Source organism: Odontesthes bonariensis, chromosome 20, assembly GCF_027942865.1.
Source record: "Odontesthes bonariensis isolate fOdoBon6 chromosome 20, fOdoBon6.hap1, whole genome shotgun sequence".
In the NCBI taxonomy this organism is placed as follows: Eukaryota; Metazoa; Chordata; class Actinopteri; order Atheriniformes; family Atherinopsidae; genus Odontesthes; species Odontesthes bonariensis.
The window spans coordinates 8386812-8412799 of NC_134525.1; the positions used below are offsets into that span (position 1 = coordinate 8386812).

General features: G+C 40.3%; 1 long non-coding RNA gene across 1 annotated transcript; it reads left to right on the top strand.

Moving 5' to 3' along the window:
• The first annotated feature begins 25102 nt into the window (after nucleotides 1-25102).
• LOC142370156 (uncharacterized) lies at nucleotides 25103-25745 on the top strand. The gene is made up of 3 exons (XR_012767804.1): nucleotides 25103-25385; nucleotides 25455-25570; nucleotides 25659-25745. It is a non-coding gene; the product is annotated as an uncharacterized LOC142370156 (long non-coding RNA).
• The last annotated feature ends 243 nt before the right edge of the window (nucleotides 25746-25988 follow it).

Below are 25988 nucleotides of genomic sequence, written 5' to 3' on the forward strand. Positions count from 1 at the left end.
GTTATTTCAGAAGCTGTTGTGAAACAGGAGAATTGTCAAAGGTATTGCTGTTACCCGAGTGGGCGACAGCACGGTCCATCCACCTAAAAAAAAAGGCTGTCATTGGCAGGTTGGTGTGGATTTGTGAATCTTTGGATTTGGGAGCAGACCCCAATGAAGAGTAATTTCCTGTGTCTGAGTTGTGTGGTTTCCCCAGACAAGCAGCGACACTGCCGGCAGCACCTGAGTGTACGATTACGTGAGGAGAATTGAATGTGAACACGGATTTTTGATCAGTTCATTTGACCCTCAGTCTCCATGGGATACACTGGAGCCATTTTACTGAAGCCACAAATATGATTAAACCTCCTGACGTTAAATTGATATCTTGAGATCTACAGAAGTAAAAGCTAAATATATGGCCTAAATGAAACCTAGGTACATGTGAACTGTGATATTTACTTATTACCCTGCTCACGTTTACTGACAAAATCATTCAAGGCACATCCAAATGTAGTTTTATGCGTTCACAGAGCTTTCACGACACTTAAAACATGCCCATTAGAGACCAGATGTCTATTCTACCAACTCTATTTACGGAAAAGTTGTTTTCTAAAATACAAAAAACCTTACATCTGTGATTTCTTTAATAGACACTAATACAAATAAATGATTTTCAGTGTCTTCACCGACTTGCTTTATTGTCAATTTAAGGCTTCCTGCCAGCAACAACCTAAAAAAAAAGTGGGAAGAGAAGCAAAGAAAGACAGAAGAGATTACAGAATGTACAACAACATTCTGAGAAATTCTCCAATTAGCAGATCAATCAGTGGCGGCGGATAAAAAAAAAAGATGCATCAATCAGTTCAAAAGGAATATATATATATATATCTTAATGTAAAATTCCAAAGAACTGTAGTCTTTGAGCATAAAGTACAAAACAGAAAGCACTGTTGGATGATCTTTGAGCCGGAAGGACTCAGACGTACCTTGGAAAACCATTTTCACTCAACACGGTCCACGGCTGCATCCAGAAATGCAACCTGAAGCTGTATCACTCAAGGAGGAAGCCATATATGACTCTGTGCAGAAACTCGGCCCAGTTCATCTCAGATGGTCAGAAAGACAGTGGACACGTGTTCTGTGGTCAGAAGAGTCCACGTTTCGGCTGCTATTAGGAAAAAACTGACCTCTGCTTCTGCAAAAGTGAGAAAGAGCATCCGGCTGTTTCTTCTCAGAGAAAAGTGCAAACGCCAGCGTCTGTGATGGTATGGGAGGCATCAGTGTCCGTGGCATGGATGACATGATATGTGTGAAGGAGATTGATGCACAGGAAGATGTTACGGATTTTGGAGACACATGCTACCATTAAGGTGATGTCTTTTCCCGGGAGGTCCGTGGTTATTTCAGCACAACAATGTCAGACCTGTGTGCTGGACACATCTGTCTCCTATTGAAGATGTACGGCGAATCAGACAGCAACAACCTGTCCTCCTGTTGAGCAGCTGAAATCTTGTATTCAGCTAGAATGGCCACAGATTCCAGTTAGGCCACAAACAATTCAACAGTTTAGTTAAAAGGAAGCATGATGTAACACGATGATTAAAATGCTTCTTTTCCAACTTTTGAATATGTTGCTGGATGAATTAGATTTGAAATTTCTTTGTATCTTCTAAAAACAGTGGAGCTATTCAGTGAACACACTAAAAAATTATCTCTGTGTACTTTATACTGTTTGGAGGGTTTTGATATAATTTATCTTGCTCTGTATGTCACCAGTGTGTGCTCCACCAGTGCCAAAAAAGTGCTGTTGTAGGTATTCTTTATGGTGTTTTAGAGTTTCATTACTTTATTCTACAGTCGACTGCTCGCCCTGCGCTCAGAGCCATATATTAACCGATGAAATGCTTTGCAAATAGCACTTAGCGAGTCATTTGAAGCTGTGAAATCACTCTAAACGTAACACATTTAAAATGAGATTGATGGATTCGTGTAGTTTTTAAATCTGGCCCGTTTTTTACATTTTGTTGCCAAGCTTTCGCACAGGTGTACATATCTGGCCGAGCTCCTCTGTCAGTGCTCCTGTTTACCTCTGCAAATCAGGAGCATGCTGAGCATCATCTAATGTAGGACGAGCACTGACTGCGCATCAGTGTCTCATAAAACCCACTTCAAAGAAGTCAAGCTAACCCTTTAAAGTGTTGCTGATGCACTGGATGTAGCTTTTGGAAATTAAGCGTTTTTGTAATTAAAGTCTTTACTTGTGTGAATTCAGATGTGTATATTTTTGGAGGATTTGTCAATGAATGTGCGGTGCATAGCTTCTTATTTGGGAATGCGGTAGCTACAAGCCAAGAATTAGCACGTTTATTAGGCCAATATTAGCATGTTAGCAACGGACATGGAAATAGGCACGACTGCACTTTACTGATTCAGAGGAAGCTCAGAGAGGATGATGTGAAATTGCTTCCACTCTGCCCCAGTGATTCAATTATAATCATCAAAAATCCACACAAACAGTTTAATTAGATTTGTTTGTATTGATGTATTTTTGTTGTTGTGATTCAGGAACATTTTGGAGAAGCACAGCCTAGTTTATAAACAGGGCAGCGGCACATTTTTTCAGCTCGTTTGGCAGGATTATTACCTTTCTCAGTCGTGATTTGGCTGAAGAAGGGGTAAGCGTTTCTCCGAGACCCCATTTCCATGCCTGATATTTCAATGTTTGATACAGAGAATTAAAGATTTAAGCTACTTCATGTAATCTAGAACAGAGAAGGGTTTTTAATGCCTTTATTTACACCATGCTGCATATAGGCCCCGTGTCATCAGAGCTGGGATAGTTATGAAAGCCATTAAAGGGAAATTTCACCATGTTATGTGCGACACATGAAGAGATTTCACTAATCGAAGTTGTGTAGATATTCCTGATGCTGCTGTTTCTCTTTGTGTGGTGTAAGTGCGGTTATGCCTCGTCTCCTATTGTATTTCCCTTTGCTTACGTAACATAAATGAAATCATGTCACAAACAGATTGGGATGGCTGTCTGTTTCTGTTTACTTCACCCAAATAGTGTGGGTATGTGTGTCATCCTCGAGAAACTGGGGTTTAGTGTTACTTTCTCTCTCCCTCATATCAACACATGCTGATTAATCCATTAATTATTAACACAGGCATTATTACAGGGAGGAAAGCAGATTAATGCTCCATATTACAGCTTTCGTCTCGGTGAGAAAACAAACAGCATTTGGAGAGTTCGAATGGAATATTACAACTAACAGCCATGAATGCATAATGAGCTGCCGACACAGACAAAGTAAAGCTAAAAGTCCACGATGGAGTCTTCCATAAGTCTTCACAAGCAAAAACACGGTCTAAAATCATCTCAAAGCATCTCTGGAGACTTTGACAATGTTTTCCTCCTCTGCAGTCGTGGGATGTGACGCTAAAACTGTACAAACAAACTGTCCTCTGAGCAAACACATCGCTCAGTTTGTACAATTATAACAAGCTCGAAAGTCAATATTTGGTCTGAGCGCCTTTATTCTCCAGCACAGCCTGACTCCTCTCAGACGAGCTTTCTGTCCTTTCTTTAAGGAGTCTTCAGGAATAGTTATCCAGGCTTCTTGACGGACATCCCAATTCCACTTGCTGTAACGGGATTGTTGTTAGTTGCTGAGATCCCTCAGTGATTGTGTTTTAGTGACTTTTTTAACTAACTTCACTTCATAGGGAAGAGAGTTGCCGATGTTTCAGAGGATCAGACCGTCTGCTGTGTGCGTGCACAGTGCGGTTAAGTGAGCAGACAAGCTGCTGCTCTCAGCTGCAGCACACCGACAACAGAGAAGTGGAGCAGAAAGTGGAGACTTTCTGCCACTTCTCCCTTTCTCTCTGTGGGCTCATCATACATGTGAATTTAGCTTAAATCAGCGCACAGACATTGTTTTTAACTTGAGGAGAATGGTGATGATGTCTGATCACACTGTACTTTAGAGCAGAGCAGAGCAGAAGCCATGCAATGCATTCAAAGGGACTGCAGTCAAACAGTCTTATTCTTTCTCAGTTTTAGAGTCTTTTGCCAGGTGTGAATGAGAGCAGCTTTATTTGGAACTTGGCTGTATTTGTGAACACAAAGACAGAGACACTGCTGCATCTACAGTGAGCTTATTGAGATACTAACCGGCTCGGTCCCTGTTGTCACAGAACAACTATTCTGCCTTAACCACCATTGAAAAAATACAACTTTAGTCTTTATAAAGATTTTCATAGAACAAGCTTCTCCTTCATTATAGTCTTCTTTTCCTGGAAGAACCAGTTCCTGCACAGTGAAGTTTTGATTGACAAACACTCACTTCTGTTGAGCAGAGAAGCCTCACCTGTGTCATTTGGCACAGCTCAGCCTTTTCTCCCTGTTTCCCTTCCTTAAAGGTAGGGTAGGAGATCCTGGATTTTGAGTCCAGCGAAGCTGCATTTTAAAAATACACAGGTAAAAAGTCCCAACCCTTTTCTTCACTTTTCCCCCGAAGGCACGCCTCTAGAGTACATGAACGCGCACGAGCACGAAGGTGCACGAGCGCTGTTCTGACAGCAAGCATCGATCGTTGCCGTATTTAGTTTATGCTAACTATACGTTTAATAATGCTAGGTGCTAGCCAAGCTGGCTCTAGTTTAGCTTCCTGCCAAGCTTCGTTCACGGAGCAGGGTACGCGCACAGGGAGAAGGAGGGGGAGGGAGGAGCAGATTGCAGTTTGATAGACGGCATCAGTATCCAATCATTGTGAACGGTCCGTTCAGTATGATTGGATACTGTTTTTCCTAGATTGTACGTTCTAGAGGCCACTAAAACTTTTCATATTTGTGTCAAAACTTTTAATTAATTGGTTGCAATGGGGGTGTGAAGAGTATTTCAAGCAATATGTAAAAAAATGTTCCAGAAAAAGATCCCCTACCCCACCTTTAAGAACGGCTTCTTGACAGCCACCCTTCCATGGAGCCCATTTCTGATGAGGCTTGGGCCAACAGCAGATGGATCAGCTGAAGGTCCAGATGCATCTCTCAGCTCCTGTGTCAGGTCTTTGCTGGATTTCTTCCTCTTTCTTAAGGACATCACCTTCAGACACTGTTCATCTGCCGTAGATAGTTTTTGAGGCCTTCTTCTTTTGTCCTCCACTTGTTCAGCCTCCTCAAATTTGCAGTGAGTTACATGCCTTTTCTATACTTAACTGTAGGTCAGTGTGAAGTGGCTTTGCAACCAAAAAGACACATATCTCTGAAAATAGTCAGACCTTCTGAAAGCCTGGGAAATATTACCCAATGACCACATGAAAAAGATTACAACAAAAGTCTAGTCATCATTGAATTGGCTCTATATGCATGAATTGGATATTTTATAAATAATTATGATTACAATTAACTGAATTCCAATTGGCTTGAATTGGACTTTATTATTTAAGTGCCTTGAGATGACACTTGTTGTATTTGGCGCTATATTAATGAAAATGAATTGAATTGGAGGTAAAATGTAAAGAAATGAGAGTTTAAGACCAACAACTCAACAACATGCACCTCATTTGATATCACCTTTGAAAATGAGGAGTCGCTGGATAACCAAAGATCAGTATGTAAATGCAAGGCTGCCTCAAGTTTAAAGATACAAACAGCTTCACATCACATGCATGAAATTTAAATTTATTACCTCGAGTAGATGCGAGGCGCCTGTGTTTGCTTGGTTTTCAGGTACCAATCAGCTGTATCTGAGCTTTCCTCGATGTGAGCACTATCTACAAGTTGGAAACTAATTACAGCAGCAGTGATGTGGCACAAAAAAAACATCTGCCTAACACTTGTTTGGGATTCATGTCAGGCCTTTTTTTTAAAGGGCAGAGAGGAAATGACAAGAAATGAGGAGTGAAAAAAAAAGCTCCACTGGGTGAAACGTCAGTATCCAGAAGGTGAAACCCTCTGGGTGGAGGTAGGTGCATGGTCAGCTGTATCTGGGATAGAAAACTTCTGCTTCTTGTCACTCTGCTGTCAGGAGAGATCCTTTTTTGTGATACGAATGGTCTGCACTGGTCAGATCAGTGACAGTGAACCCCAGGTACAGCTAAACATGTGGCTGCCTTCGCCTGGATCACAGTTTACAGGATGCTGATGTTTTCACACGCTGCTCCGTGCATTTCCCACGCTCACAAAGTGGCATCTCGGGCATGGATGATACAATGAAATGGCAAACCAAGAAATCAAGTTTGAAATAAACACCTATGAATGAGAAAAGCTCTGCACGGTAATCATTTTGTGTTTCAGTTTGTGTGGTGAGCCATAGATTTACTCTAAATGTGTGTTTATTTACACATAAAGCTCTGATCAGAACCTTTATATCATGAATATCATGAATATCATGAATATCCTCAAGTGAGCATATTTCCACAAAGGTATTCGCACATTTTGTGGTAGTTTTTGTCGTTTTTAGTATATCCAGTAACCTTTTCTTCTGATCATGCTTCCAGAATACTGAGGCAGCCCCACAGCATGACAGAACCTCCACCGTGCTTTGCTGTGGGTGGGGTCAGTCGTTTCATCACCTGTACACAAAATTATGCTAAAATGCTAAGGTTTAGCTTATTCTGTCCATAAAACATATCAGAAACACTGTGAAGTATCTCTGCAACAGCTGTTTTCCCTTCTCATATCAACTAAAAATATCATTCAGTCGTTTTCTGAATAGTTTCTGAACAAACGCTGACTTTTGGACTTTTCCTGCCATCACATCCTGTCTTTCCTGTTAAAATAGAAAACTCGACTCAATCGACTCAAGTTTTTCTCATAAAATGTTCACGCGGTGTTTGATTCAGATCATATGAGCACTGAAAAGAAGCACAGGTGAATGTTGCTTCCTTTTTGTTGGGCTAGAGAAACCAATTTCAATTATTCAAAATTACATATTGCCCGGGGATTTGTTTTTGTGTTTTAAAGCTTTTTTCTCTGTATGAAAATGCTCTTTGGGTGCTTTTGAGGACAGCATTTACATTTCTGAAATAACTAAGCTGGTTCGTACATAGCCCAGCTGTATTGTAATGTTTAAAAAGAACCAACCCTTTTCCCTCAAACTGTTTGACCTTTTTCATCATGAATACAATGCTGCAGACCAGCGCTGCTTCGTGCATGTATGCATGTGTCTTCACATGGGTTTGTCTGTTCAGGATGTAAATATAAACACTGTAGCTGTGGCCTTGTCGATGCAGTGACACATCAGACAGATTAAATACAAACCGATTATCAGTCCCAGACGTCCTCAACCATCTGAGGTGCCCTTTATAACAACCTGTTAATAAATAGTTTCTCTGTTGTGATGAAGTGTCAGGACACGATGCTCACATTTAAATCAAATTAGGAGGGTTACAAATTGAAAAAATAACAGGCACAGCATTGCACGGCTCCGGCTAGTTATGTAACGTTTGTGTTTTCTCTGCAGGTCGAGCATTTTTACCCAGTTGGTGCTTTTAATTAGACACTATTGTTCTACTTGTTCCAGTTAGCCAAAACAGTTCACTGATCAAATCTGACCTCAGAGCTGCAGTCGTTCAAAGGATGATTTTTATCCAAAAGCGACTTGCAACTGACGACCTGACGTAAAACAGGACTGACTGTGTGTCTGTTTCTGGGTTAGATTTGGATTTGGCATCTAACAGATTCATGGAAAAGAGTGGATGTCAGGATGGGGCTTCAGCTAATCAGTGTAAACTTTACCCATTTCCACACTCTGTGTTTAGTCATTGATCTATCTATCTATCTATCTATCTATCTATCTATCTATCTATCTATCTATCTATCTATCTATCTATCTATCTATCTGTTAGTCTATCTATCTATATATCTATCTGTCTGTTGGTTTATCTATCTATCTATGTGGGTGTGTGTGAGTGTATAAGAAGAAGAAAACAACTGGTTTGTGGATGATTGGATGAAAGTGATACTCTGTGATGAATCATTTATCAACATCGCACAAAGAGATGATACTGAAGCTTTTGTTTGGTGCAGGTTCAATTAACCGCGTAAAGATGACTGCCTGATAAAAACGAGCCCATTTCCACAAACATTGATGATGTGACGCTGATGTAAGGTAAAAGACCACGGGAGACAGCACTCAAATGAAGAATAGTTCTCCACAACCATGCCCTTACTTGATTGTTGTTTGCTTTTGAAGCACAGCCGAGTTTAATTTTGACTGAAAATGATTTGTTACTCATCCCCGGACCCCGATTCGCTTGAGAGATCAATTTGATGAAGTAAGACATGACGTGAAGGCTTCAAAACAAGATAATCATCAACACAGCAATGACGATGTTCAGTAGCAGCTTCTAAGATAACTTTCATTTTCTATATTCAGAGGAGGCATTTCACAGCTGGATGCCCTCAGCCGGCTTATTATTATCAGTATTGATGAGTTGTTATGTCTTCTGTCTTTGTTTTACCTCAGCTCACCTTTCTTTGTGCTTTAAATGAAAATAAAAAGTTTTGGTTGTTAGATCCATCACCTGTGTAAGATAAAAATAATGAGTCGATATTGTTTTATTACTTGAAAACTGCAGTTTTAAACCTTCTGCTTTGTCTTTGCTGTGTTGTGTTGGACAATAAAATTGGATGCATTGTGTATGGACTTGTTTTTTTTTATAATTGTTTTCAATGACAAGGTAATTCCTGGTTTCAGTGCAGTCAGAAGTGGAGGAAGGACCATTTCATTTTCACCGTTTATCCCACCGTAGTTAATCTGATTTGACGGGTCAACATTTTATTGTTGTCTTTAGGTTAACCTTCGTTTCTTTGGGCTAACAAAACCGTTGTATCCGCTGCCCTCTTTTTCTCCTGTGGCACAACCACACAAGCCGTTTGTGATATTCTTCTGTTGTTTTTGGGCGGCTTCAGTTAACAGGCCACTTTTGAGGAGCTGGCTCTTCAGTGTTGATGATGAATGATGTGAGTGTGCTGTGTAAATAGAGCACTGGGGTGGGTTTCATTCCTTGGCACCCCTCCAGTAGGTCTGTTCTGAAAATTTTATAAATCCTTTTTCATACTGAGGACCCAGAGCTGACTTAACACTAACCTATTAAACATTCAAGGGGGAAAAAAGCATAAACTGTAGCATCTACAAGTCACAAATAACTTGGCAAAGAACAAATTTCAAATTGCATTTTTCGGCACTTTGTTAATAGCAGCTTGTTGCATTGTGTGTATAATGGACAAAGCACCAGAGTGTCCCTGATTATGATAGCAAACTGTTCCCAATCAGATACATTTTACATCACCAGTACAGCTTATTATGTCAACATGAACACAAGGTCAGACAGACTCCTCCAAGCAGCAGTTTCAGCTCAAAGTACATTTATTTTCCCATCACAGAGACACATAATTTGTTCCAATTTCTTTAGCTGCATCTAATAAGAAATTGCAAAGATAACAGTTTGTCACAAACAAGGAGATTACCAAAGAGTTATTAGCTGAAAACATTAGCATGGATTCCAGGGTGTCACTGGCTGCTTTCTCACTCATTTTCGGTCTGTGTTTGCGTTTCTTAAGCCACTTATCACTGAGCTATGAATCATTCAAGCATTGCAAAGGCATCTAACTCCTTTCTTTACAACGTTTGAGGAAACTGGACAAAAGAAGAAGTGTCAGGCCTCAAAAACTATCTACAGCAGATGAACAGGATCTGAAAGTGATGGCCTTAAGAAAGAGGAAAGAATCCAGCAAAGACCTGACACAGGAGCTGAGAGATGCATCTGGACCTTCAGCTGATCCATCTGCTGTTGGCCCAAGCCTCATCAGAAATGGTCTCCATGGAAGGGTGGCTGTCAAGAAGCCGTTCTTAAGGAAGGGAAACAGGGAGAAAAGGCTGAGCTGTGCCAAAGGACACAAGAAGTGGGCTGAAAATCAGTGGCAACAGGTCTGATGGAGGGATGAATCCTCAAAGTCTTGGTCTTGAGAAACTCTGGTCCCTGTAACAACAATAGTCTATCATTCTAAATTAAGTTTATTTAGCCACATCTTCACAAGTTGGCAGATAAAACCATGGGGGGTAAATTCTGCCCAACTTAAGGGCCAGACCAGCAGAGCCAAGATTAACTAAACTAGTTTACTGTTAAATGTTCAAAATGATGGTTTGCTTGGTAACAGAGCCAGAGATGAGCCTGAGCCAGGGACTCCAAGCCAATGTGAAGGATACCAAGGCTGGCTGAGGTGGAGAGCCACGGAGTGAAGCCTGAATTGCTGGCAGCAGAGAGGGGCTGATCCACAAGGAATACTAGACGGAGGCTGGAGCCATACCAGTAAGGACAGAGAATAATCAAAACACCTATTAGTGGCGCTTCAATGCAGCTGCACCAGCTGAAGTAAACACTACAGGGTGGCAGTGCCTGGGCAGAGTTTAAGTACCGGGTTTGATCATAGAGATAAGATGCAGCGACACTCAAACTCAAACAGTTGTTTTTAGTTATCACATCTTCAAGAAACTGGAAGACATCTAATAATCCAAATACATGTTGGAAACGAGAGGAAGGTGTGCTGGAATAGACAAGAGGGCAAAGGTCAGTTTGCTCTTGGGCCTCCACACTCATCTGAATATATTTTTCCCTCCAAGACAAAATGTCTCCATCCAGAGAAGAACATATGAATTCCCACAAATTCTGAAATATTCATGCCAGTAGGTGGAAATGGCATCTATATTAATGACCCTGAAAATACAAGAAACAAAACACTCTGAGCATACCGAGTTAGCTGACTGACCTTTGGCAAAAACCTTGAAAGGTGGTACAGCATGACTAAATGTAAACAAATAGTTAGGCTAAGCAGAGCTAGCCAGACATGGAATTATGGTTTATAAAGCATGCTCAGTACACACAGCAAGAGTGGCTGTGCCAAGATTAAGATGCCCAAAAATGAAGCTTTAGCTAAAGATCTGAAACGTTTCATTCACTCTGTCTCGTCTCTTTGGTTTCCTCGACTGCCTTGCCACACCCCTTTTTCCAACTCTGTCAAACCTTCCCACATTAATTGTCAAGTAACTACTTTAGTCCAGTTGTCTTCCTGCTTGCTTTCTCTTCCAGCCAGTCGGCCTTCTTTCCTTTTAAAATCTCGCTTCCGCGGTCACTTCCCTCCTAGATGCATCCAACCTCCTCCCTGACTCCACCCTCTCCTCCACCCAAAGGCAGAGCCTCATCCGATGACTACCACCAGCGTCTACACTCCGGGCTTTCCTATTATATTTCACATCATGTCTGCTTTGATGCTGAGCTGGAGTCTAGCCACCAATCTTTCATCACTGTACACCTAATACATTCGTTAATCTTTCACTTGAGCTGTCCTTATTACACTTCAGTTTGTCATGTACACAGGTGCACTGAGAGCAGATTACTGGCAACAGTTTCAACAGAGATGGAAACTCACTCTTTATCTTTATAAAAGCTCAAGAGCTTTATGTCCAGCCACACAACTACTGGTCTGTACAATAATCAGTCCACTGATCTTAACTGCAGCAACACGGTTGCTTTTTGCCGGATTGATTTTTATATTTAAGCCTGTTCAACTCAATTGAGTTTCAGGCACTCTGTGCATTTGGAAGAAGCTCCAACACGGCAAAAAACGCCTGTTTTTATCTGAAAACGCACAGAAGATGAGGAAAAACCAAGCTGTAATACCTATTATCTCTTCTTTGTCAAGTCACCTAACACAAAGAAAGACTGGCTATCATGACTGAACCTCTGGGGTGTAGCAGATGGGACAGAAGGGGCTGCAGAGCCTGATGGTTGCTATCTGCAGCTTTGTTGTTCCCAGAAACTCAGCAGGTGATCTGGGAACAACAAAGGGGCTTTTTGATTTTCCACATTGATGTTATCTAAATCTAAACATTTAAAAGTGGATAAACTGATTGTAGTTTGGTCAGCAGCACTGTTTAACATAATCTAAGAAAGGCCAATTTCATGGGCTTTCTGAATTATTAATGTCATCACAGGGACAGCAACAAATGCAGATACACATCAGTCCACACAAACAAACAGGCGCATTTGGAGCCAGGAATCACTTAAAGGAGAAGCAATAAGAAAACAGGTTATCAGCAACTGAATGCATCCTTCGACTCCTGTTTGTCTCTAACTGGGTGAAAAAAATCAGTGCAACTGGGAGTCATTTTGGAAATTTGAGTGATTATCTCTGCAGAATCATCACATGTGTCCTCATTAGTGTTTTAATGAAGATGGAGTTTCACGCTCAGAATGAGCAACCACAATGTTTCAAGTGAGTGAAAGAGTTTTTGGTCTTTTTAGCTTCACCTGGTAGACTTTGTGGTCCTTTAGAAATGAAACCGGATGTATTTCTACTAGGGCCGGGCAACGATTCAAATTTTTTATCTAATCAATCCTATGATTTCCCTGATTAATCGCGATTAATCGCATTTGTACGCAAAATCCAAAAATGAATCCAAAAGTAGTGTATAGCCTTTAGCATTTAGTTTTATTGTAAATGTGCTGCCATATGAATGAAAGTGCCATAACATTTGTTGTGCAAACACACTTTTAACATCAGCATCTTTCTGTAGTTTTTATGTAGAAGCCTCGCTCCACTGTCTGTTTCCTTGAATGACTTGCTGCTATCAGTTGTGTGTTTTGCCTTTAAGTGATATTTTAGACTGGAACTACTACGGTGAGAAGAAAATTCAACTTGGCAGTGTTTACAGATGACTTTGGTTCTGTCGACTCCGCCGTCTGGAAGAACTTTAAAATGAAAATGGCCGAGTAAAAGTTCCGTACCCTTCTCCATGTTTGGTGGATCCGCCGATTACTTTCTTTTCCAGTTCCGCAGCAGATAGCAACAGACTTTTACAAGATAAAAGCCTGTGAGCAACAGACTTTTACAATAATAAAATAAATAATAAAACAGTGGTGGTCCCTGGCGTAGTGGGCGCCCCATGTACAGAGGCTACAGTCCTTGCTACAGCTGTTCCCGGTTTGAGTCCCGCATCGGACAGCCCTGTGCTGTATGTCGTTCCCCCTCTCTCTGCCCCCTGCTTCGTGTCTCTCTGAACTTTCCTATCCATTAAAGGCACAAAAGCCCCCCAAAAAAAATGTAAAAAATATTAATAAAAATTTTTTTTTTAAAAACCCTACGTTAACGCGCGATCAAATATTTATTGGTGTTAAATATTTAGCGAGTTAACGCGATAATAACGCGTTAACTCGCCCAGCCCTAATTTCTACATACAGTACATAAACTATAAACTTTGTTTTGATTATAAAGTTGTGCATACAGGGGTGGATATGATGTGAACAAATAAAGGTCAGCCACCAATACAGGCCGGGTATGAATGAAGGGAGAAAAGAAGAAGAAGAAGAAGACATACCTGTTTTTACAATGTGAACACCAAAGAAAAGTTCTCACTTGATACCACTTTCTTCTGATTAGTTTAATGTGATCATCATGCAGTAAATATACACAATGGTGTACTTGATTTAGTAGTTGTCATAGTGGCCATTTAATTCCTTTGTTTTAAACCACTTCATATCAGTCCAACAAGCTGATACATTTGCTATCGATGCATCTTTTTCAATAAAAAAACATGCTAAGAACAAGAATGTTTCTATCCAATAAATTCAGAAGGAATTTTAATTTGATTGGGTGTGTTAATCCTCTATGGAAGACAGAATTTGTATATTTATATATATATATATATATATATATATATATGTATATATATATATATATATATATATATATATATATGTATATATATATATATATATGTATATATATATATATATATACATATATATACATATATATATAAAAAAAACTTTACAGGTGAACAGTATTTTCCTGCAATACCACTCTGTACCACTAGATGAGACATGAGTTTCTATGGTGCTTAATCTGGTCTAAAGAGAAAAATAGGAAGCAGTAGCCGTGGCAGCAGGAAGCAAACACACTAAACATTAACTAAACCACCATCTCCTCCCAAAAAGAAACCACGTTCAGCAGCAAAGATACAAGGGAGAAGAGAAAGAGAAGAAAGGAGCCAAAACAGGAGTAAATATGGATATTGTTTCTCCTCACTGGAGATAGCTTTGAGGCAAAAAAGGATTGAAATCTCTTGTAGAACCTGCTGCTTTTCTTCTGAACTGGGACGTAAAAAGCCTGTATTTTTAGCATAGATCCAGCGTTTGTGTGTATGTATTGTACCTGGTGACAAAGCGAGGGGAAAGAAGCTTTTCTTCGTCTGTTCTGTTGGCTGTCTATTACAACTGGCTTCTTTAAATGAAAACCCCAAAAAAAAAAAAATAGCCGCCCAACAGCTAACAATAAGATGTGCTACATTATGAGGAGGCCAAGCATTTAACACAGCTGCCTTTACACATGTACAGTTTACATGATATGATTGGCTCCATTTTTTGCACAAATATGGGGCAAACATTAACCCGATAGGGCCTTTTCACTTCTGCCTTATTGGCGCAAAAAGTACGTCCTGGAAAACCTTTGCAGGGAACTCCCTCATATCAGACAGAGGTGGATCAGCACCACATTAAACTATGACTTGTAAATACTTTTTGCACTCTTTAGCTCACTTACAGTTGTAACATCATCTCATCTCTCTGCGCTGCAGGACTGAGAGGTTCAGGAGGTCCTTTGTTCCCACAGCCATAAGGCTTTTTAACAGTGACTGCTGAGTTCTTCTTAAATTGATTGATTGATTTTTTTATTGATTTTTTTATTTAGTCATTTATCATTATTATTATTAGTAGTAGTAGTAGTAGTAGTATTGGTAGTATTTTTATTAGTGTTGTTATTATTATTGTTGTTGTTAATATACAATCATTGTAAAAAAAATATATATGTATTTTTTTGAGCTACTTAACCAATTTGAATTTCCCCCATTGGGGGATGAATAAAGTATTTTTCTACTCTATTCTATTCTATTCTATTCTATTACAGTTGTGGGATGTAACACCACTGTCATGACAACAAACCTCCATGGGAGCCCTGCACATGTACAGCCATACACATTTATTTGTTGTCATGCTGAAGAGGCCACAAAGACACAAAATGTTAGGTAAAGCAAAACTGTGTGGTGCAGGGCTGAAAACCAAAGCTGGGAACTACTTTATCTCAGTTTAAATCCTGGTAGCTTGAAGGTTTTCAAACTTTGTTAGTGTTGCGTTAAATAGGAATGGAAACAAACACCTCATCTGGTCAAACTCTGCCCCCTTGTGGAGATAGTTTAAATCTGTCGTCCCATCTTGTCAAACTTTTTCTGAAGAATGAGCTGCAGAAACACAGTTCAGTTGATTTTGTCGTACCAACTGGGATTATTTGACCTAATATTTCACATTTGTATCTCTATTAATTTTTACTTTTTTATTTCTTGTGGCATTTTTCAACAAGGTCAATGGAATTTTTACTGAAAAACACATCATGAACTGCTGCTACTGTTGTGTGATGGCACACTGGATGTGTGTGAAAGGAGCTGTGTTTTCTTAATGTTTTCACATTAAAGAGCTTCAGATAGCAAATATAAATATTTTTCTGCATCATAAACGTAAAATTAGGATACAATTCTGACAAAATGCAATTAACTTGCAGTCTGATGCATATAAACTGTGCACTATAGATATATAATCTTCGAAATCCAGGTTCAGTTTAAACGTTTTTGCAGCTAACACAAAATTATTGTAAATTATTAAACCTATTATTTTCCATTTGTAACTCCCCTGTTGAATTCAGTCATTGACTTATTCCACTCACAGAGGCTTTGTTGGTCAGCAGGTAAAGTTCTGAGTACCAGCTTCACTGAGGTTTAAACCAGCCATTAAACCATTAGCTATCTCTCACTGTGGGATAGAGACCTTCAACTCACAAAGGACTAACTTCTGCTCGATATAGAGGCCTGGTGAAAATGCCACCTGAGACAAGGCAACCAAAGCAGAAAGAGGAACACTGATCACACTTTTCCCCTTAGCTGCTGAGGAGGAAATCCATCAGAAGCTAACTCAGACAGATCTGCTGTTTCGAATTCAGGGTTTTTACTGTCAAAGTAGAAAATTGATTTGTCCTCCCTGATCATATTAGCTGTTGATGGGGAAGAGGGATTATAGGCATTGGAAATCTGCCAAGACGAAGAGATAAATGGGTCAATTTATGGTTTTTAAAAAAATATTTGGAAAACAAATGATGAAATTAGTAGGTATCAAACAGAATCAGGCAGAGTGAGCGGGCGTGCTGATGAAAAGCATGAATCGGATGAAGATAAGAACAGATAAGACAGTTATGCTTGAATTAGTCTGATCTCTTTAGAAAAACAGATGAAGGAATTCAATTCATTTCCCTAAACCGAACAACACGGTGGTAAGTCCCAGTGTTGTTTTAAGAGGTTTAAGCATCCAATATGCTCAAAAAGTTAAGCAACACAAGTGAACCTTAAAACCGTGTGCTTCTGATCTGTTCTGAAGGATACCAACCGTTGTTCTACACATTCCTGGGATGTATGCTGCCCTGGAGTTCACAACTTTGGTTTCCTGCCATGCACCACATTATTTTGCTTTATGGTCGCCTGATATTCTCGTGGGCTATTATTCCCATGGCTCAAGTTAAACCTGAATCTTCCTCACAATGTTTGCACCTTATCAGCGGGAGAAAGATGACATTACGCCATCGCCTTACATCAAAGAATGCAGTTTTATCAATTTTTCTTTCATTTGACCAGGAAACCCCACTGAAGTGAAATATGTCTTCTGCAAGAGAGAGCTTGTAGCGATCAATTTCCTGTTTCTGGTGGGAGCCAGAGACTGCAGTAACAGCAAAGTTTACAGGAGCTGGAGACAGCGTGGTGCACAGTCTGCTGGTAAATGGTGAAGAGGACAAACTAATGCAGTGTGGAGCTGCTAATCCAGTTTGCTTAAACATAATAAAAACCATAAGAGTAGATGATTTAGTAGGTTGTCTGCCTCTGTATAATGGTTTCAAGCATAGAAATGCTTAAGTCCAGCTTCTCCAAGCTAACACACAGCCAAGACAATAGATTATCCACTGAGCGACCACGTCATGTGTTACCATTTCAGCACCTTCCCATTTGCTGCCACCAACTGCTTACATACAGTACCTGTGCTTTCTTATCATTGATGAGCAGAAGCTGGCTTCAGCAGGGATGCAGCCTCCTTCTCCTTTCTATATTTGGCCCTATTAGTGCACCGTACGATGCAAAAGCAGGGTGTCCGTCCCCACACCAGCAGGTACATGTCTCTGCCTCTTCTTGGTGAGGAGCAGCAGCACCCGTGGGTTAGCTGTTAGCACACGTGTGCTAATGATCTTTGCCATGTTACACACACACACACACACACAGAAGTGGAACAAAAAATCCCAAATTTACATTGTTAATTGGCAACTTTGACACATCCTTTGATCTCGAGTTAAAATCTATTTTCATTCTTTTACACCAGGAAACATTGATGTGCCATCTGAGCAGTCACTTGACCAACGGACTGCCTTAAATCGTACAGTTCAGCCTTCTTTCTCATATATAATCTCTGACCTCAGAGCACGAGCTCACTATTCATTTCTCACCTTCCTGTGTGACCATTAGCACTTAACGTTCCTCACTGCTTCTCAGGCTTTTACCTCTTTTTCAGCACATTGCTCAACTGAGCAATTGGCTCTCTTTCCGTCTTCTCTGTTCTCACTTTATCGCACCTTAATGAAGGCATTTTCCTCACAAACTGATAATGTTTTAAGACTTCAGTAAAGGTTTTGAAAGCTGTAATCTTGTACCAAACTATGAATCACACTACGAAACAAAAAAGAATGCACTAAACTGGACTGCAACGTGGAAAAGCAGCGTTCAATCTTTAACTTAATGGCTTCCTGTGATCAGAACTATTCACGGGCGACGGAAAGTTTGGCTTAACTTGTGCATACCTCTTCTGGCGTGTTATTTTCCAGTCTTACTGTCCTGCATCCACTATTTCAACCCCCATGTGCCTCGAGCCTGAACAAATATTTTTTTCTGTAAACTAGATTTTTTAAACACTTTTTTTCCTTCTCTTCTCAGAAGCTCTGAACGGGCTCCCAAAGGAAACGTCAGGGGGCATGTTGAGTAATGAGAATATTCATCACAGCATTTTACACACACACACACTGTGTGATGTACACCTTAGCGCCTGCACACATATACCATGAGCACAGAACCATGTGACACTTGTTTATTGTTCTGCCATTCACTTTCATCCATCATTCCTCACCTTTGTCCTTCTTCCCGTCCTGTGGCTGATCGTGCCGATGAAGACGAATGCTGCTGCTCATCCTCTCTGTGATTCAAAAAGATAAATAAAAAATTGCTCGCCAGTATCCTTGACCCCTTTGGATGCTCTTTGCATCTCTTTGCCCTTTGCCCTTACTCTTCTCTGTTTGTTAACCTTGTGGGGGAGTTGAAACTCTGTCACACTAAGTGGTTTTGGTCCAAAGGAAATATAGGACAAACAATTTAGCAAAGCCAAAGAACCATGAAAGAAGGAAAAAGGTGAGAAATGGCTTTGAATGCTTCCAGGAACAAAGAGGAAATAAATTTTGTACCTGGAAGCATTTGTCCTGCTTCATCATTTCTGCACTTAAATTGCAGCTAAATTTTTGGCTCTGTTTGTGACAGAAATGAAATGCAAATTAATGAGTTTACTCCAAGTTAGACGCCCGCTGTGATCATCTCGGGAATAACGTGCAAGACGAGGCAAACAGAGCTCATCTGGACTCGTGATGGATCCTGTGGGGAAAATTGTCAGACTAATTGAGAATCTTCCTCACTAAAAGTCGGATTATTATTTATTACAAAAAATTGGAAATAAGTTGGGCGGCTCAGTGGTTAGAGTTGGTCGTCCAATAACCAGAAGGTTGGTAGTTTAATTCCCACTCTCGACACTCAAAAAGATTGGTGGACTGACAGCTGGAGGGCTTGACAAATTTTGTGAATTTCCCTGCATGTACATGACAATAAAATCTGATTTAAAAAAAAAAGTTGGGACTGTGTAAAATGTAAATAAACCCAAAATTAATTGATTTTCAAGTCTCAAACACCAACATTGGATTCCCTGTAGAATATAAAGAAATCATAAAATGTTCAGTGAGACATTTTATTATTACATAAAAACTATGAGCTCAGTTTTAGTTTGATGGGAGCAACAAAAGCCTGGACAAGTAAGTGGTGTTATAAAGAAACAGCTTGAGGAACAATTAAGTTAATTAGCAACAGATCAGTAACATGATTGGGTAAAAAAGAGCACCTTAGAGAGGCAGAGTCAACAAATTGTGAGATCTTTGTGAACAAGGGACAAGGCCCAAAATCGGTGTTGGATACCTGAAATCTTAAAAAAGTCTTAAAAACAGACATGATTCAGTCATGTGAATCACTGCACAGGCTCACAGTTCACCGTAACATCCACGAATGCAGGTTAAAGCTTTATCAAGCAGAGGAGAAGCCATATGTGAGCATGATCCAGAAACAGCTGTGCCCAATCAAAGCTAATATAAAATGAACTGAGGCAAAGAGGAAAACTGTGCTGTGGTCAGACAAATCAAAACAATCATGGATGCCGCACCCTCCCAGCTAAAGAGGAGGGGGAGGAGTCTACATATCTGATGTTATGAGGGTGCATTAGGGTCCATGGAACTGACAACTTAACATCTGGAAAGGCTCCATCGATGCTGAAAGGGAAAAACAGGTGTTAGAGCAACATCTGCTCCCATCCAGATGACGTCTTTTTCTGAGAAAGTCTTTCATATTTCAGCAAGACAATGTTAAACTGGACCGTCTGCAGACCCGAGCTTTCACCAACTGAAAACATTTAGAATACAACACAGAAGCTAAAATCATACAGGTTTATATTTACATTTTAAACATCATCCCAACTTTTCTGTCTTCAGACAGACCGGCTGCTTCAGGATGATCTCCACCATTGAGCTGAGACACTTAAAATGTCGCCTCTGCGGTGACTTTCACTGTAAGCCCATGACACAATCTGACCTCGTGCACGCACAGGTTTTATACAAGATATTGACTTTTTCCAACATTTGACGTTAAATTGCCATCACATTGACAAAAATGTGGAGCCTTTCTGCAAAGAGCTAAATTGGACTGAACATTTCACCTGAGGAAATGAAAGAAGAGGCTCTGTAGCTTCTCTGAGTAAACAATGACAGCCAGACTGAGGTTTCCCACAAATCTTGAAGATTGTGTCATTTAATGAAACAGAAATTGAACATTCTTTCTTGAATACCAAGTGCAGTATCTGATAAAAGTTCTCACTCATTTCCTGGACAATATCTCTGCTGTTGCCGGCAGGATCTTTCCTTAAAAATGATTTTCTGCAGCTGTGATTCGAAAGAAAACTTTCTCTCCAGTGGAAAAATGTGGCTGCATCACAGCACGCTGACAACCTGTAACACAGCTGAACTCAAGACAAGTGATGGGAACAGTGCCAAATTAACAATGGGCAACAATATTCAAGGGCCCCATGATCACCATAATCTGACAAAATACAGGACTGTGTCCTCTTGTCAAGGCCACTCACTCACATATGATGTTATGAAAACAAAACACATCAGCATCAGTATAATCTGGCAAAACTGACCCACTGCATAGAGAGGGAAGGAAGTGTCCTCCATTTTCACAAAAAAATGAATAAGCTACTACTTTCAAAGCATCTGATATTTATTCCCAACACAAATGTATTGAACTGATAGAGACATGACAGAGGAAGTCCACAAACAAGACAAGGACAATCAAGTTATAGTGCAAGATAAACATATTGAAATCTGCCTGTTTTCTCTCAACAACAATAAACAATTTACAGCATTTTCACGGAGCCGCCACAAGGAAAAAATATATGAGATGCAGTATCATCTGTATAATTGTAACTTGTTTTAAAACAGAAAACAACCTGTCACATCACAACTCAACAAGACAGGCTTAAAGGAATAGTTCGCCTCTTTTGACATGAAGCTGTATGACATCCCATATTACCAATATCATTTATGAACATTTTCTTACCCCCTGCTGCGTCCTGTGAGCCGAGTTCCAGCCTCGTTTTGGCTTTGATGAAGGTAGTCCGGCTAGTTGGCTGGGGTTTAAAAAATAAAGCGTTTTGCTTCTCAAAACAATATGCGTTCAACAGAGTAATACATTTGCATCACAAAATCGTTCATCCAGAAAAAGTCAGACCTCACAATCGCTTGGCGCTATTTTCTCTCCCTTCGTATCACTGCGTGCTGTGTAGACCGAAGTGCAGACCGAAGTGCAGACCGAGCAGTAAACACCGTAACAGGCGCGGCTGTCGGCAGGTGGCTGCACGCATTGATTTAAACATTTAAGTGCAAGATAAACATTTGGAAATCTGTCAATTTCTCTCAATTAGACAAGACAAAAATAATTTAATCCTAAATAATAAAAATAATAAAGTGCATGTTTAAATTTCTAAATATCTGGCATTTTTCTGGACTTTGAATGTGCAAACTGGTGTACGATATCTTCAAAATCAAGAGTACTAACAAGTTCACGTTCGATGGCCAAGAGAGAAAATGCAGACTAAACTGTTTTTAACTTGTTTCAAAACGACCTCTCACCCTCACAGTTAGACACAGGCCAGGTTAAAAACAGTCTCGGTGAACGTGGTGAAAAAAAATGCCAATATCTTGCAGACACACAGAAGAAAAGCTTTTAGGGGCAGTAATTGCGAATTTAATGGCTCGAAAAAATAATTTTACACCTAAATGAATCATGCAATCTGCCTCATTGGGATATCAGCATGAGTATAGCAGGATTCAGAGCTATTCATATCACTCTAATCTTAAAGCACACCATCAGTAATGTTATTGAAATATGTTGGAAACACAGTTCTTTAATAAGCCTCTTCCCTCTCTCCGAGTTGTGCAAAACTGCCTTTTTCTGCTGAGGCCTGAACTATGTGTTACCAGCTTCTCTGAGAAAGCTGCTGGAAAGGTGAAGCAGCTGCGGCACACAATGATATTAAAGATGTTAATTGATTTGATTTTAATGATAAATTGCAAACACAATCCAATGTCAGTGAGGTCTCCCTGCATCCCATGTTTATCCAAATTTGGAAAAATGTCAAGCTTAATGAGCTTTTAAACTATGATGACACTGATATTATATATTTAGAGGGGCAACAAACTCATAAAGAAAATAAATGGTATATTGATTGATCCACAACAATAACACAACTTCACCTACTTCAAACATTTGTCAGCCAGGTCTCTTGCCAAACTGTGAAACTATTGAGCTTGCTAATGAACAAGAATAACGCAATTTTACATGCAGCGTGCAATGATTGTCTGTCGTAACGCCAACCATGATGAAGTTTCAGACTTAAGTTTAATCAATTAAGTACCGATAAACTTGTCTTTTTTGCCTGGAAACAGCTGATAATCTCCCTTTGCATTCATTTTCTGCACCTGCAGAATTGGAGCCTATCCCAGCTGCCATCAGGGAACAGCCTGAACAGATGGCCAATCCATCCCAGAGACAAACAAAACAGGCAGCCACACACACTCACTCGCTCCTATAGTCAGTTCAGAATCACCAATTAACATAAACGTGCTTGTTTTTGGACTGTGGAGGTTGGCGCTCCCTAAACCCAGACCGGATTCAAACCAGGAACCCGACAGTTTCATAAAATGCCCTGAGGAAACGTTTCTAACGGGTAGTATTTTCATGACCAAAAAAGAGGACATTGGCTTCTCCTGTGTTGCATCACCAGCAGCCAAATTTGGAGCATTTAAAAAAAAAAAAAATCATTTATTTGAGATCACGAGTTAATGATCTGATGAGGATAGTTTTCTCAAGATAACGGGTTGATATATATATTAACAGTAAAAGGGGGCAGACTGATGCAGACTTGATGAAGCTCATCTCTATGTCTGCAGTCTGTGCTCAAAAGCTAATATTTACTCAACTCATGAATTACACATTCATGTTTGACTTATTTTAGATCCTCCTCTGCTGTCATGACAGCGATAACAAAGTAGGCTGTTAACAAAGTAACCAATCATCTTTGAGCTCACCATAACTACCTTGTTACCCAGAGTTAAAGTTCATTTTCTCTTGGTTACAGGTTTTCTATTTGTCATTGGTAGGTTTTTTAGGTTTTTGCTAAGTTAGGTTAGAGTCTCGTGTGTGATTTTTAAGTAAGTTGTGAATAAAATTCTCTCAGAAAGGCTAAAAGGTGCAGACGAAACTATGCATTGTTCTTCATCTATTCAAATGCAGCGCTTTTTCTCTACAATCAAACACAAACATGTCAGGTTGTCTTCTTTCTCAAGGACACATAGGGGGGATGGAGAGCAAACCAGAACAACCACTCTACCAGCTGCTTTACGCCAGAGTTTCTCTGTTTTTGTACAATTGTGGTGGTGCAAAAAAAAGTAAAAGAGCATTAAAATCCTGTGAAAGTGTCACACCTTGATCATCTTGCTGTAAAAGTTTGTTCAGTCATAGTTGGGAAAGACCAAGTATGTAAATTTCCTCAAACCTTCTCCCCGTAATCAGCAAACACAGCTCCTCAGCTCCTCTAAGCAGCTGTCGAGATACAACACTCAGATAACCCTCTGAAAGATTTCGCATTGTTCTGTGGTCCAGAGACACCTGCACAAACATGACTTCCATCAGAATGAAACCCTTCTCGTGTGCTGATCACTAAAAAATAGCATCAAAAGTTTACAAATGAACATCTTAACAAGACCGACACGTTGAAAACAAACCCTGTGGATGGATGAAGGTATGTTTGGAGAAAAATTATGCAGATTTCAGAAAAAAAGAACTACGTATTCTCCCTCTGAACTGATGTAAGGAGGAAGGGATTCAGCTGCAACCTAAAATCCTAATATTAATTACATCAACAAGTGATGTGACATCACAACATCTATCACAGGCGGAGTGTTTGAGGAGCAAAGGAGGTCACATGTGCTTTCACACATATGACAAAAGATGTGTGAGAAAAACATCAAAAACAAAGACCAAAGGGAGCATCCAGACTGTTCTCAGCAAGAAGTCCGAAGGGCCAGGATGTGTGACGGTAAGAGCTGGTATCAGTGACCTTGGCTTTTAAACGTCTGTGATGGCAACATTAATGCAGAAAAGTTCCCAGAGATTTTATAGCAACATATGCTGCCTTCAAGACCACATCTTTTGCAGGGACATCCTGGCATTTTTCCACCAAGACTGTACACACTACAAAGCGTGGCCGAGGAAGAAAAAGGATACGGACATGAAAAAATAACCACTGAAACACTTCATCACTTGGTACCCTCAATATCAGTGTCAGGATTCATGGAAAAAGCCGACCCAACCACAGACAGCAGGCAGGAACAAGTCTGATATGGTAACTAAGAGATTTTTATTTGATTTGTGAAGACATTGCAGAGCAGGGAAACCCTAACCTGACCAAAGAGTAATCCAAAGCGCAACAGAAGTTACAGGAACAAACCAGGGGCCGTTGCACAAAAGTAGGATTTAGACATCCAGGATGAATTACTTAGCCAGGTTCAAGGAATCCAAAACATGGGCGCCTAGGCTTAGTTGGTTACACAAAGGCCAATCCAGGATGAGCAGACACGGATTCATTAAGCCAGGTGAAAGCGATCCTGGATAAGTGCTGCACACGGCTTTCTTAAATAGACCCCAAGATCGATCATAGATTCACTGATTCACCATGGCAACAAGGGCGGCGTATTTCTCCCCAGCGGAGCAACAATTATTAATGGAAGCATATGAAGAGGTGACGGAGAAAATAAAACAAAAAGGAAATACTGCCACAGTTAAAACACAAAGGGAGCAAGCGTGGCAAACCATTGCTGACCGCCTGAATGAACAAGCCTGAACAAATCACACTCACCACTCCACTGAAACTATCACAATTAGGCAGTGTTCGAACTACGGGGGACTCGGGGGATCCGAGACCCCCTGAAACTGACACGAGACCCCCTCGAAAACATGATTTGGGAAATGTTGGGGGGTCTCTAAAATATTGGCAAAATGTGATTTCCCCTGATGAGTTATGATTGCAGACACGATGCGTGTGGAGGTGTGGAGCCTGTGTGCGTAATTGGCATAAAGCTGTGCTGTCCGCCGCGTATGATTCTGTATAGCTTCTCATGTGTTTTCGAGATCCGCGCTCTGAGTCAAGCGCAAGCAAGCAACCAAAATGGACATGGCAGCAACTTTTTATTAAGAATGTGCCTGCCCACACATTGCCTGTACTGTTTTAGCAGTGAAAAAAAAAACGCAATTAAAGGACTTGCAAGCATCTTCATCTCCTTCCCTGGGCATAGAAGACTCTGTGACATCAAGGAGGAGTTCTATAGGATTGCAGGTTTTTAAATTACAGTTACAATTACAATGTTAACATTCAGAGTAAGATACTCATTGCATCGTATTACAGGTTTCCCCAATGTCATTGGTGCAGTGGACTGCACACACATCAAAATAAAATCCCCCTCAGGTGGCCATGAGGGGGATTTTGTGAACAGGAAAAACTTCCACAGCATCAATGTACAGGTGAACATGACTTTTGATAAAGTTGATTAATGAACACTGTACATTGCCTGTGATGTGCATTAATTGGTTTAACATCTTATCATTTCAGATGGTCTGCAATGCTGACTATTTGATCAGTAATGTTGTGGCAAAGTGGCCCGGCTCGGTCCACGACTCCCGAGTGTTTCGGAACTCAGAGATCGGCGCCTATCACAAGGTGAGCCACAGAACCTCTATTGATAACCACTTTTAACATCATGGCTGTGTTAAGACTGTCACTACTTATGAGGTTGTGATGGTAACATTTTGTATTCACAGGTGAATTCCTGGGTGTATTGCTGGGTGACAGAGGGTATGCCTGCCAGCCTTTTCTGCTCACTCCATTTGCAGACCCTCTGGAGGCACAACTGGCATACAACCATGCCCATGCCAGAACAAG